A 15,349-nucleotide genomic window follows, 5' to 3' on the forward strand; every position below is an offset into this window, starting at 1 on the left:
CTCACTTTCTGTACAGATGTTCTGGTCATCAGGACAGGAGTGGAGTGTTAGGGGACAAAAATAAAACCTGACAGATGTTCAGGTAGAGTTCCTACTTTTCAAATGTAGGTAGAGTTCAGCACCTCAGCCATTGTGGAATGTTATTAGATACGGTAGCCGGGATGGTAAGATATGAGCAAAAAGCTAAAACGATAAACTGCACCAAGTCAGTTATTTCATGTAAGCTATATTTCTATTAATACATAACCTCCAATGATTGGTTTCAAGAATCAGTATAAGATATTGTGTAAGCTAGTAGATTCCAAACCAATAAAGCTGAATTCCAGAGATGTATTTCACTGCATATTTATACTGTACATTTGCCATACCTGTGGGATCCCCGTGGAAGATGCATATTCACTGTAGTAGTTGCCACTACTATGAGTGGCTGCCCTGCTGCATAGTAACCGCAGGGAGTTACCAACTTGACGACGACATCATTCAAAGACTGTTCAGCACAGCGCGCATAGTTACTACTCTCCTTGGGGCACCCAAAGATGTCCTGGGTCTCTTTTATAATGCTATAGTGTATACAGTGGAACCTCAGATTGCAAGTACCGCGGTTATCGAGCATTTTGAAATACAAGCACTGTATTTTTAAAAATCCTGACTCGGTTTGTGAGTGTTGTCTCACAAAACGAGCAGGATTCAAGCCAAAGCAGTGTGCAGTACCACGTTTGGCCTGAGGTGTGGGGAAGCCAATTGGAAATGCTTGGAAAACCTTGGAAATACTCTGTTCCGGAAGCCTTTCCGTGGTTTTCCGAGTTCAGCCGAGCTGTCCTCGGGCCTTTCCAGGTGTTTCCGAGGCTCTCCAGCACCCCCCACCTCTGGCCACATGCAGTAGTGCATGCCATTGAAGTCAATGCGGAACAATTCATTGACTTCTATGGGGAAACTCGCTTTGATATGCGAGTACTTTGAATTACGAGCATTCTCCTGGAACGGATTATGCTTGTAATCCGAGGTTCCACTGTACTACGAAAAAAAATTAGCCCTGTGCTGCTAAAGTGTTCGGGTTTGGCTTGTCAACCTTATGTAGACCCCATACTTTACCCCATCCCTCCTTCTTTTATTTCTGTTCCTCCTCTCCTCTCTTACCTTCTACCCATGTTGAGTCAATATTTGAAAGAAATGTGAAAATTTCCATGATCTACTTCCTAGTTTGTCCTTTTTCGGACACGGGACACTGAATCAAAGATTCAATATTCAAGAGAATATGATTTTACCCTTGGAGGTTTTGACTTGTTGTTAAATTTTGTTTTTAACTACTTAAGTACTGTAAGGTTTTACCCCCTTTATGACCAGGGCATTTTTGCTATTCAGCACTGCGTTATTTTATGAACAAAAAGGAGAAAAGAAAATTGAACTTTATATAAAGTATGCAGTTGCAATTGGATAAATGATTGTTATAAAGTAATATTTATTGATGCATATAATTGTATATATAGTCTCTATATTTAACTGTATCAAAGTACAAAATATTAGTACATAATAATAATACACATTTAATAAAATTCATACACATACTACAAAATAATACCAGGCAAGCTATAATTTCTGTGATCCCTCTCTTCTCTGATGTATATACATAATTATAAAATATAAAAATGGCATAATTGTAAAATAATTTATGTAGAATTCCTGGAACATATAATACATAGGATTGCATATAAAATACTGGAACTGCATGGTATAAATGGAGCATGGCATCATCATCAAGAGCCACTTTTCAGGAGCAAGCATGTCATGTAATCTGCAAGAGAACATATGGATTCCTAAATAATCTAACATGGTAAAAAATGTATTATCAAGAACAAAAATGGTAAAGGGTCTCCCCTATATAACTTACAAAGTGTTGATAATATGGGTGACATAATGCTGCAAACAGTGAGCCCCCCTTGGAGGGATCATCTCCGGCAGCTGAGGTGGTATGTTCCGCGACAGAAACCAAGACAAACAGTATCAAAAGTGGAAGTGTATCCATAAAATGATACTTATAAGTGATCGGAACGGTGGTCAAAAACAGCCATAAGGGGCTTCTGTAGAAAATGTTGGTGCATGTTTCATTAGTACAGTGGAACCTTGGATTACGAGCATAATCCGCTCTTGGAGAATGCTTGTAATCCAAAGCACTCGCATACCAAAGCGAAGGGACCAGTAAGGACATGCAGCACGACTCGCGCATGTGCAGTAGGGAACCAGGCTGTGATGCCGCAAGGCTTCACTTCCTAATTCCATCACCGAGGATGGCGGCGTGGGCAGCCGAGAGACGAGCAATTGATCGGCTTCAACTGCCGACATTGCGGGCGCCTGGACAGGTAAGTTGCAGTATTTGTAGCTGCTGGCTTTTAATTAAAAAAAAAATAGGTGGACCTCCGCTTTAATGCTGCCTTAACTTCATCATCAATGACTGACATGCAATAAGCAGGCAGCCAGTGAAGTTTAAACTCCTTACTCTTTAGGGATTATGAGTAGGAATAAGGATAACAGCTTCTCTCCATACAGCTCTGTATTTCTTTACACATGACTGATTAGTGATTTTTACAGAGCAAGTAGAGAAAATATTCCCGGCCTTTTCTGGTGATGAATATCAAACGGCTGCCAGCAGAGGGAGACGTGGTAAAACTATAGGAATAAGTCAGATTCAAATTCAGATCACTGTCAATGTGTTGTGTCAGTACCTTTGTACATTTTACACACTTGAATATATGCCCATTTAAAAAAAAAAAAAAAATTATATTTGTGTTCTTGTCCATCACCGCTGAGACGGAGTATGCCTAGACTAATGGGCATGATCATAAAAACACAAAATATTAATTTAAATTCCAGCATCTGATTGGCTGCAGGTTTGCTCCAGTTGATGTTACCGCTGCTATGACTGCACAGTGCCATCATCAGCCAATCATAATAATCCATCATGCACACTTTCATAGATGACACCAAAATGACATCCCACCACAGGGGGTCACTGTGGCTGAATTTTCACGCTGTAGACTTGCAGAGCTCTTGCTGTAGACTCACCACTGCAACTTTGCTCTTGCTAGAGACTTGCTATACAAATTTGTTACAAATTCGAAAAGTGTCAACTTGTGCTTCAAGTGCTCTGCAAGTGTACAACTTGATAGTGAAAATGTGCAGCAAGTTAACAGACTTACAATTTAACACTGCCACAAATTTGTGTCAAGTTATCCTTGCTATCTGGGATTCAGATATGGAGCCTCTGCTCATCCCTGCCCCCTCTCTCTCTCTCCTCATTGGCTCACTGTCTGTGATTGACAGCAGCAGGAGTCAGTGTCTCAGCCAAAGAGGAAGGGGAGTCCCCAGAGAGCTGATGCTCTGTACACATTGTTGGATCGAGAGGGAGCTCAGATAAGTATCCCAGATAGCAAGGATAACTTGTCACAAATGTGTGGCAGTGTTGAATTTTTAGTCTGTTAACTTGCAGAACATTTTCACTGGCAAGTTGTACATTTGCAGAGCACTTGAAGCACAAATTCTAGTTGACACTTTTCCAATTTGTAGCAAATTTGCCTGGCAAGCCTCTAGCAAGAGCAAAGTTGCAGTGGTAAGTCGCAAGAGCTCTGCAGGTCTACAGCATAAAAATTCAGCCACAGTGACCCCTGTGGTGGGATGACTATTGCACAACATAACTGAACCTGAACTTGCAGCAGACTTGCAGAATGTTTCCAAAGAAAGTTGATCTGGAGCAGTGATGGTGAACCTTGGTACCCCAGATGTTTTGTAACTACATTTACCATGATGCTCTGCAGCGCAGATGAGCATCATGGGAAATGTAGTTCCTAAACATCTGGGGTGCCAAGGTTCACCATCACTAGAGTAATGCAATACAGATTTGCTGCAATTGTGTGACAAACTTGTGAAGCTTGGCAAGTCTAGCAATAGCTTAGCAAGTCATTTTCAAACTTGCAGCACAATTTCTTGCTATCTCGGATTAGGGGGGGGACGCTGCACACAGAAGGTTATTTTACCTTAAAGGAGTTGTAAAGGAAAAACATTTTTTGGCTAAAATTAATGTCTGCAAGGTAGACAGACAGAGTAGTGTAATGATTCTGTTAAAAAACGAGTAAATACCTATTAAATTCCTTCATCTATATCACCTCCGGCGTTCTAGTTTCTGTTCTCTCATTCACTTCCTGGTTTGCGGCGCTCGTTCATGTAAGAACAACATTTCCCAGTATGCATTGCGGCACGCCCAGTAATTCACACCTCCTTGAAGTCTCTAAGACCCCTTTCACATTGAGGAGTTTTTCAGGCGGTACAGCGCTAAAAATAGCGCTGCTATCCCGCCTGAAAAACTCCTTCATTGCAGACTCAATGTGAAAGCCCGAGGGCTTTCACACTGAGGCGATGCGCTGGCGGGAGACAAAAAAATCTCCTGTCAGCAGCATCTTTGGAGCGGTGAGAGGAGCGGCATGTATACCGCTCCTTCACCGCTCCTTCCCATTGAAAACAATGGGAAACGGCGGCAATACCACCTACAATGCGCCGTCTATAGAGGCGCATTGCGGGCGGTATTAACCCTTTATCGGCCGCTAGCAGGGGTTAATACCGCACCGATAGCGGCTGATTCCCGCGGCAATCCCGGCGGTATAGCGCCGCTATTTTTAGCGCCGCTATTTTTAGCGCCGTTATACCGCTACCGCCCCAGTCTGAAAGGGGCCTTTCACGTAGAGAGCATCCTGCCGCACAGATGTAGTTCCCAGGAGGGGGTGAGCACGTCACTGACCACCGCAGTAAAGCCTCCTATCACGGTGGTGAGTAACAATCAGACAAGCAGGAAGTGAACAGAACAGAGAAGAAATAGAGCAACTTCTGAGCAAAAACGAACAATGAGGAAGTGAAAAGAGGAATGTCTGCAGGTAAAGGATGCTTATTATGAAAAAAAATGTTTTCCTTTACAACTCCTTTAATGCATAGAATGCCTTTAGAACCACTTTAAACCGGTTTTAAACTGCTGCACATTTTTTTTCCTTACCTGAAAGGCAAAGGCATAATGTGCTAGTATGCATCCCATACTAGCACATTATGTGAAACTTACCTCAAAACAATGCAATGTCATTGCTGGAGACAGCTTCCATCTTTGCCTGGGCAGTAAGGGGGTGGAAGTATGCGGTATTAAAGTGGTTAGGGGGACAGTTGCAGGGGTCATTAGATTAACATAGTTCACATGGTAGCCACAAAGCGAACATGTCAGTTTATGACCTTTAATATAGTACGCCCCATGTAACCTAGAGACTAGTATGATAAGTTAGTCTCCCTTCCTCTGAAAATGTAATACACTTTTGCCAAGCATACCCTGTGCCCTCTCTTCCATAAGCCTATCCCTTTTAGAGGGTGTAAAATGCCACCAACGACAGATGTTGGAGTTGGCATGAACAGTCCTTGCCAGTTGGGATGTCTGCCTCACTGTGATATCACATTATCCAGCAAAAAACAATCTGCTGTACACTGCAGAAATGGAGCAGAACAACATAAAAGAATGCAGCAATTATCTTTAGGAACTTGACAACTTTTCTGATTATAATATGTCATCTGTTCTTGCTTAGGAACCCAGCAAAGGATCTCACTAGCACGCCGCGCGTTCAGAGAACAAAGAGTACGACGCAGCACTGCGGCTTTATAATCCTATCAGCGCTTAGCTTTGCCTCTCTGATCTCTGCAGCTCATTACCTTGATGGAAAAATTGGATAGGAAGTTAAATGTGAAATCCCCCTCTTGGATTCACGAAACCGTTCAGCGCTCCAGACTGCCTTGTAGTGACAACATATAGAGATCGGCTTCCAACTGGCAGGTCATCTTAAAGCGACACTAAACTCTGGTTTACGTAAGATAAAGGAATTTGTTTTCAAATACCGTATGTATTCTTAAAGCGGAGGTCCGCCCGCCACTGCAAAAATTAAAAGCCAGCAGCTGCACATACTGCAGCTGCTGACTTTTAATAATAAGACATTTACCCATCCTGCAATGTCGGCACTGCAGCTGATGTTTCCCTCAGCAGTTTCCATTGCGAGTAATGCCGCGTACACACAGTCGTTTTTCGGCATGAAAAAAATGAAATTTTCAACATGTCCAAAAAAATGAAATTTTTCCAACTTCATCATTAAAAAAAATCCCAGAAATTCGGACGAAAATTAATGCACATGTCTAGTGTTTTGCTTCTTGTCCCGTGGTGGTCATAGGGGGTGGATGTTGTGCCTCACCAGAGTGTCTTTTGTATTCATTTATGATCTTTGTTGTTTTACGTTATGGATGATAATTGAGTTTACACTATACTTTGTACATCCTGGAGGTGTTATCCAAGTCTTTGTGGCCATTCAACAATATAATGTTTTTTATATATGTCTATGTATAATGTTTTTAACACTATTCAATTAAAAACTAATTTTTAATTTCGTTGTGACAACAGTTCGATATAGATAGAAGATTCGACGTGACGGTGACAATAGCGCTCTGTGTCTATCGAACCTGCGGTCGAATGTGCCTAACCTAACTCTATTAGTCCAAGATTATTTGACATAGAGAGAAAAAGATTTGACATAGAGAGAAAAGATTTGACATAGAGAGAAAAGATTTGATAGAGAGAAAAGATTTGACATAGAGAGAAAAGATTTGATAGAGAGAAAAGATTTGACATAGAGAGAAAAGATTTGACATAGAGAGAAAAGATTTGATAGAGAGAAAAGATTTGACATAGAGAGAAAAGATTTGATAGAGAGAAAAGATTTGACATAGAGAGAAAAGATTTGACATAGAGAGAAAAGATTTGACATAGAGAGAAAAGATTTGACATAGAGAGAAAAGATTTGATAGAGAGAAAAGATTTGACATAGAGAGAAAAGATTTGACATAGAGAGAAAAGATTTGACATAGAGAGAAAAGATTTGACATAGAGAGAAAAGATTTGACATAGAGAGAAAAGATTTGATAGAGAGAAAAGATTTGACATTATACAGACATGAAGATTCGACGAAGTAGCTAAAAACATACGATCGCTACAAATGGACATTTCTGGTCAAATGCTCCGCCCATAGGCTATAGAACAATTCTAATGTTGGTTGACAAGTAATAATCATTATTAACCACTTCCCGACGGCCGTACGAATATGTGCGGCTGCAGGGTGGTTCTAAATCTCTGACAGGGCGCATATATGCGTCCTCCGCTCTTCCAGGCCACTAGAGGGCGCGCAAGCACCGCCGGCGGCGCGCGCGTGCCCGCCGCATTCCTGAGATACCGATGCGCGTGCCTGGCGGCCGCGATGTCCGCCAGGCACTCGCAATCGGCGGTTACAGGGACAAGGACATGGATCTCTGTGTGTAAACACAGAGATCCATATCCTGTCATTGGAGAGAGGAGACCGATCTGTGTCCCTTGTACATAGGGACACAGCATCGGTCACCTCCCCCAGTCACCCCCCTCCCCCCACAGTTAGAACACACCCAGGGAATACATTTAACCCCTTCCATGCCCCCCTAGTGTTAACCCCTTCACTGCCAGTCACATTTATACAGTAATCGGTGCATTTTTATAGCACTGATCGCAGTATAAATGTGAATGGCGCCAAAAATGTGTCAAAAGTGTCCGATGTGTCCGCCATAACGTCGCAGTCCCAATAAAAATCGCAGATCGCCGCCATTACTAGTAAAAAAAATAATAATAAAAATTTATAATAATTCTGTCCCCTATTTTGTAAGCGCTATAACTTTTGCGCAAACCAGTCGCTTATTGCGATTTTTTTTCCCCAAAAATATGTAGAATAATACGTATCGGCCTAAACTGAGAAAAAAATGTTTTTTTTTTTTTTTTTAAATGGGCTATTTATTATAGTAACAAGTAAAAAATATTGAAAAAACGTACTTATTTACAAATAAAATTAACTGAAAAAAATAAAAACGTATTTTTCTTCAAAAATTTCAGGTCTTTTTTTAGTTGTTGCGCAAGAAATAAAAACCGCAGAGGTGATCAAATACCACCAAAAGAAAGCTCTATTTGTGGGAAAAAAAGGACGCCAATTTTGTTTGGGTGCCACGTCACACGACCGCGCAATTGTCAATTAAAGCGACGCAGTGCCAGAATCTGAAATTTCACCTGGTCAGGAAGGGGTATACGTGCCCAGTAAGGAAGTGGTTAAATATAATTATTACTAGTCATACAACATTAGAATTCTACTATAGCTTGTGGGCGGAAATGTACGATTGCAGTGTCATACAGTTTAGCTGCTTCTTCGAATCTTCTTAGAACCTTTTGACGGACAATGACAAATTGGACCTTAATTAATTCTGATTTTCGGACGAATGTATTTTTTTTTTCGAAACAAAATAAATAAAATGGGTAAAGAAGGATAATTGCGCTAAACCAAATCATAAATTTATATCAAACAAACAATTTAGGCATCTGCCCAAGTGCATGTGCTAAACATCTAAATTAACACTCTAAGATATAAACAATTATGTAAATCGCGTAGAGTCAGGGGGCCCAAAGCCACCTGGCCCTGCTAGGAAATAGTATGTAAAAAACCCAGTGGTAAATGCCACAAGTTACTGTGCAAAAAAACACCGCGGCCACAATAATACTAATAAAAATTAAACCACAGAAGTGGTAAGTGAAGTCCGTGAAGTCCAAAATGAATAAATGAAAAATAAGTGGTAAGTCCAAATAGCAGGGAAGACACCCGTGTAAACTGCAGAAATTATGTTGTTAGGCACCAGACGTGAATCCACCACCAATCATGCAGCTGCTTACCAGAAATCAAGGTCCTGCCGGACCACTATCAGCATATCTCTCAACCATAGATTTTAGATCAGCAGTAAATCCTCCACTGGCGCTAGAACCATGCCATGCTCAACGATGGGTATAAAAGACAAAACAGAGCTCCACATAGCATAAAATCTGGGTGATTTATTTAAAACAAAAATGTAACAGGTATACAACTCACATTTGGGTTGATAAAAACAGCATTTGGCCTGTAACGCCGGCCGGACGTATCCAGCAACAAAGCCACTCGTATGGAGTAATGGGGGGGATTGCATCCGCACGTCACTCGGAGCGAGTGACGTGCGGATTGGTCCCCGGAGCTGAAGAACGGGGAGAGCCGTATGTAAACACGGCTTCCCCGTGCTTCACTGTGGCGGCTGCATCGATCGAGTGATCCCTTTTATAGGGAGACTCGATCGATGACGTCAGACCTACAGCCACACCCCCCTACAGTTGTAAACACACACTAGGTGAACCCTAACTCCTACAGCGCCCCCTGTGGTTAACTCCCAAACTGCAACTGTCATTTTCACAATAAACAATGCAATTTAAATGCATTTTTTGCTGTGAAAATGACAATGGTCCCAAAAATGTGTCAAAATTGTCCGAAGTGTCCACCATAATGTCGCAGTCACGAAAAAAACTAAAACGCTGATCGCCGCCATAAGTAGTAAAAAAAAAAAATTCTAAAAATGCAATAAAACTATCCCCTATTTTGTAAACGCTATAAATTTTGCGCAAACCAACCGATAAATGCTTATTGCGATTTTTCTTACCAAAAATAGGTAGAAGAATACGTATTGGCCTAAACTGAGGAAAAAATTTGTTTTTTTATATATTTTTGGGGGATATTTATTATAGCAAAAAGTAAAAAATATTGAATTTTTTTCAAAATTGTCGCACTATTTTTGTTTATAGCACAAAAAAAAAAAACGCAGAGGTGATCAAATACCACCAAAAGAAAGCTCTATTTGTGGGGAAAAAGGACGTCAATTTTGTTTGGGAGCCACGTCGCACGACCGCGCAATTGTCAGTTAAAGCGACGCAGTGCCGAATTGTAAAAACCCCTTGGGTCATTTAGCAGCATATTGGTCCGTTCCTTAAGTGGTTAGAAATCAGAAAAGCCAAGGGCTGTATAATCTGCTGTGAGATCCTAAAACTAAATCTAGGAAGAGGTGCAGGGTTTAGACAGAGCCACTGACTGGCTGATCCTGCTTTTCAGCAGAGGTCATATGACCAATGTCTTAATTTTTGGTCATACGACCACTTAATGTGTCTTGAAAGGGCTTCCATGATCCTTCTCACTTTTAAATACTTTTTACTAGCCAAACAGATGCTTCCTATATTTTCTAGCCTGAGCTCGATCTTCGCACTTTTGGCATCCACGTGAGTTTGATTTCTGCACCCTGACTTACCTTTGTAATCTACTGACATTGTATAAACTGTGCCAGAAGAAAAACTTGTTATTGCCAAAAGGCAAGAAGAGAGTTTGCCCCGGGCATAAACTGCGGAGGGCTCTTTGAAGAGAACAGTTTTGAAGTTGTTGAAATCCTCACGGCAATAAAAAAGGAATATTAAGTGTTGAAATGTGTGCAGCAAACATGGCCTACCTGTTCAGTATTTCATTTTTATCCAGACTTTGTTGTAGTGTACCAGTCCATGTGTTGGTCATCTGAGGAGCTGGGAACTTTTACGTGATGTTGGAGAGGTGTTCCCAAACACGCCCACCTCGCACCCCTTGCTGTCACTCACATCTTGAAAAAAAAGAATAAAAGACGCTTTATTGTGATTGGCGAAATATAAAAAGAGAAAGAAAAGGTCTCTGCATATGCTTTAAGAAGTACACTTGTAGGCAGGTGCAGTCTACTTTCTCCACTGCAGGTGGCGCTGCCTGCATCAGCACTGCATCTGGGGAGGAGGTCAGGATGAATGTGGTTCCTCTATGATTTCTTGTCACTGGGAAGGGCTCTAATTGGATGCTGCTTATGGTGAATTGGTAGAGTAGGGACAGGTACCTCACCTGTGAGGGACAGTACTAATGCTATGGAAAAGTTTCTGAGGAAGGAAAGCGCAGTGTCACAGGTGCTGATTGATAGGCATATACCATGCACCAGAGTCCACACCACGTGAAACACACTCCCCTAGGGGTTTACTTTAGGGTGACCAGACGTCCCTGGTTTCCGGGGACAGTCCCCAGATGGAGGACACTGTCCCCAGACCACGTCTGTCCCTGGATCTGCCCCCTGGATTTAAGGGGGGTGCCCATACTTATTGCTGACAGCAGGCCCGTCGCTACAGGACAGGCAAAGCAAACAATTGCTTGGGGCCCCCAACTTCCCCTTTCCAGGCTGTAGCGTGGCTGAGCTCCTCTTCTTTCCTCCTGTCAGTCCGTCCGAGTACCGCGCGGTACAGGAGATTCAGTGTCCTGTTCCCGGCCGGACTGACAGGAAGTGCACACTGAGTGCTCACTCAGTGTGCAGCAGCAGCAGCAGAGAGAGCAGCACTCACCGCTGACTCTGAGTCCTCCCTCCGACCTCCAGTCCAGTCAGTGACCTTTTGGCGGAGTCAGCGCGGCGGGCGGCGGCATTCTGAAATGCCAGACCAGTGCCTTAGATCCACGGCTCGACTCAGCCAGCTGTTTCCTTCCCGAGGACCTCCGCTGCAGCCCAGGGCCGCAAATCTCCGACGCGACCTCCTCCAGGCTCCTCCTCCTCCCGCCCGAGCGGCCCGGCCGACTGCCTGCCTGTACCAGGGAACCAGGAAGAGAAGACCGGCGCTGAAGTTTGCCCCACCAGACCAGACTGAGTGACAGAGAGTCCAGATAAAAAGGTGAGCAAAGCAAATGAAAAACAGTAGCGGCAATTGATGGGCACACTGGCAGCATTTTATGGGGCACAGTAGCGGGAATTGATGGACCCACTGGCAGCATCTGATGGGGCACAGTAGCGGGAATTGATTGGCACACTGGCAGCATCTGATGGGGCACAGTAGCGACAATTGATGGGCACACTGGCAGCATTTGATGGGGCACAGTAGCAACAATTGATGGGCACACTGGCAGCATTTGATGGGGCACAGTAGCGAGAATTGATTGGCACACTGGCAGCATTTGATGGGGCACAGTAGCGACAATTGATGGGCACACTGGCAGCATTTGATGGGGCACAGTAGCGACAATTGATGGGCACACTGGCAGCATCTGATGGGGCACAGTAGCGACAATTGATGGGCACACTTGCAGCATCTGATGGGGCACAATAGCGACAATTGATGGGCACACTGACAGCATTTGATGGGGCACAGTAGCGACAATTGATGGGCACACTGGGGGGGGGGGGGGGCCTCCATGTCCATTTTGCTTGGGGGCCCCTAATTCATTCAAACAGCCCTGCCTGGGTGGCAAGGGGTTAATTACCATAAGTAATATACAAATAATTATTATAAGCCCTGTGATCTCATCCTCTCAGTCTGCAGAGAGTGTCAGCTTGTATTTAAACTGGCCGTTTCTGACAGGCTACACAAGCAGCCCCATATCTCCGGAACCATATATGAAAGGTGCCCCATATTTTGACCAGTGATGGGGTGGGTCTTCAGCTACATACTTCCCAAATGTGGGGTCTCTGTGACCCCTGGTCGCCGAGCTACAATCCTCAAAGTCGATCTTTTTTTTTTTTTTTTTTGGGCAAATGGGCCTATCTTGAGGAAAGGGCCTGAAACTGCAGCTCCAATAGCCCCTATGTTAATCTGGCCCTGCTTCTGGGGTCCCTCGGCGGCTGTCTCTGCTCCTCCTCGCAAAAGCTTTCCACCTTCATGCGAGCTCCCTCGCAAGGTTTCAGTCTGCCTGAAAACAGGACACATTCAGACCAGGCTGTAGCTCCCCATGTCACACACAAATCTGCTCCCGTCTGGGAGTTGCAGGTGGCTGTCTGGTGTGCAGGTTCGGCATCACTGGGGAGAAGGGCGATGATGTCAGCAAAAGCAGTTTGGCCACACCCACTGTTTGCCGCAGTGCACTTAGAGCGCTGCATTACTACTCTCCATGGGGCACCCAACGTCTGTTACAGTAGGCCAACATGGAGGGACGTTTAGAGGCAAGGAAAAAAACATCACATGTCAAAAACATGTCATTTGTATATCACGATGTATTAATGTTTATAATTCAAATTCCGGAGCTCATGTTTTGACTTTAACAGATGTTCTCTTTTGTATTTTTTTTCAATAAAAAAAACTTTTTTTGATATAACATAACCTTACTATTTCTTGCTGCAAAAAAAACCCTGGGGTATTCTTCCAAATCTACGATTATTTGGGGTGTGCAGCGCCTTTAACTCACCATAGTATCGCTTTTCCCTTCCTCTATAGTCTGTATACAGTAGGTTCCTTCAGCATTCTTATCTAAAAAAAATCTTAAAATAAAGAGTGTTAAAATAAAAATAAAAAGTGATTAAAAGTGATTAACAAAATAAATGTGCAATTCTGGCTGTTCTGCAGGAAATCTTTTTTTATAATGATCAGTATTATTGACATATTTACTCCAAAGTACCATCTCCATCTTTTCATTGCAGTAATTTGGCACCGGATGTGTACATTCGTAGCGGCGCGGTGCTTCTCCTAATCCCTACAAGATTAATTAGTTCAATAGTAAATTATTTACAAATAAACCTAATCCAGTGTTCTAAATTATTAACTAATTAACCTAATCTAACATGCAGCTGAAAGCACAGGGAAGGGAGAGAGGCACGCGGCTGCCACCATGAATAAAAGTATGGCTTTACTATGTGCAGATAAAATATAGTATATCTGCCAAATCCTCAATACACACATAAAAGGGGTTGTAAAGGTTTGTTTTTTATTTTCTAAATAGGTTCCTTTAAGCTAGTGCATTGTTGGGTCACTTACCTTTTCCTTCCATTTCAATTCTAAATGTTTTTTTTCTTTGTCTGTGTAGCGCTCCCCCTCTTTTAAATAGTTGGGGCGTTACGCTAAAGTTAGTGGGGAATGGGAGATCTTAGTTGCTCCCATTCACTAATTGTTAGTTTGTGCCATTGCCAGTTCAGAACTGCCTCCTGGTTCAGTCTGTGTGTCCAGGGGTGCGTTGCCACCCCTGGGCGACAGTCGGCGCTATAGGGGTTCTGACAGAACCATCCTTTCCCTAGCAGCCAATCAGAGGAGTTTTCCCTCTTTGGGCATGCTGGCGGGGGGTATATCTGGAAGTAGAACTATAAGCAACACTTTTTTTTTTTCATTTTGCATAGAGTAAGGGAGGGTTGTAGCCCCTGTCTCATACCTCCCAACTTTCTGAGATGGGAATGAGGGACACCAATCAGCAAAAGTATGCAGGCATAGGACACACCCCTTGCCACGCCCCTTAAAGGAGAAATGTACAAAAAAAATAAGATTGGTTAAACCCACAAGTGCTTTTTTTACCGCTACTATTTCTTTATGTTGGCTTTTGGAATTTACAAATGCAGCAATTTAGAAATCAGATTTAAGCACAAATTTCTGATAATTTCTGATAATTTTATGTTTAAATGTTTTTATTGAGATTTTTCAAAAGCACAACATGTCAGTTAACATTGGTACATGTTTATGAATCGACAGTTCCATCTCACATATACATGTCGGGAGATAATCTCCCCTATCCCTAAACAAAAACATATTCAATGTACTCTTCAAGAGCGTGCAGCGCACATTGTTAACTCAGGTAGTGTGAGCGTCAATTCAGGGTGCCTCCTGATACATTAGTACCGCCCAGTTCCCGTAGCCCCTGGCACACCGTACGCCCCTACAAGGGATCACGCTGCGTCCCGCGTACCAGGGTCAGGGGCCTGGGCAGGCTTAAATCAGTCGCGCTCTGCCCCCTCGGGGGAAGAGGTCTGCCCGCTCTCCGGGCATTTCTGATAATTTTATAGAGAGGACTAAGAAGATGTAACCACGCCAATGATGCAGCAGAAAACATATAGCACAGTGAGGAAGGTTTGTGGTCCAGGATGATAGGACAGTCAAAATTAGAAGCAGCCCCCCCCCCCCCCACAGTTGCAGAATGCTGGCCGCCCGCATACCGGAAGCAGTGCAGCCACTTTATGGGGGAGCTAGACTAATTTGCCTCTCAGCCCAGTCCGCCCCATAAGACTGGTGCAACACTAACAGTGTACAGCGAACCTGGCAGGGACATTTCCGTGCTGCCCCCCTGAAAAGTGCTGCCCTAGGCCTGGGCCTTAATACACCAAAAAGGAAAACTCTGCGCTCCTGAAAGTTCACAAATTATAAATCCACTTAATGTTTGTGAAGAAAAAAACATACATTAACACTTTAATTTTCGGAAGATCCAGTCCTTTATATGGTTAAAAAAGGTGTTAATGTATGTTTTTTTCTTCACAAACATTAAGTGGATTTATAATTTGTGAACTTTCAGGAGCGCAGAGTTTTCCTTTTTGGTGTATTTGTGTATTTGTGGTACTTCAGGGTATCCGGATCTCTGCAGCACGGACTGTTCTCAGCCCATACGAGGGTTTTAAGTATTTCATGGGATATTAG

The sequence above is a fragment of the Rana temporaria genome, chromosome 6, assembly GCF_905171775.1.
Source record: "Rana temporaria chromosome 6, aRanTem1.1, whole genome shotgun sequence".
Lineage (NCBI taxonomy): Eukaryota > Metazoa > Chordata > Amphibia > Anura > Ranidae > Rana > Rana temporaria.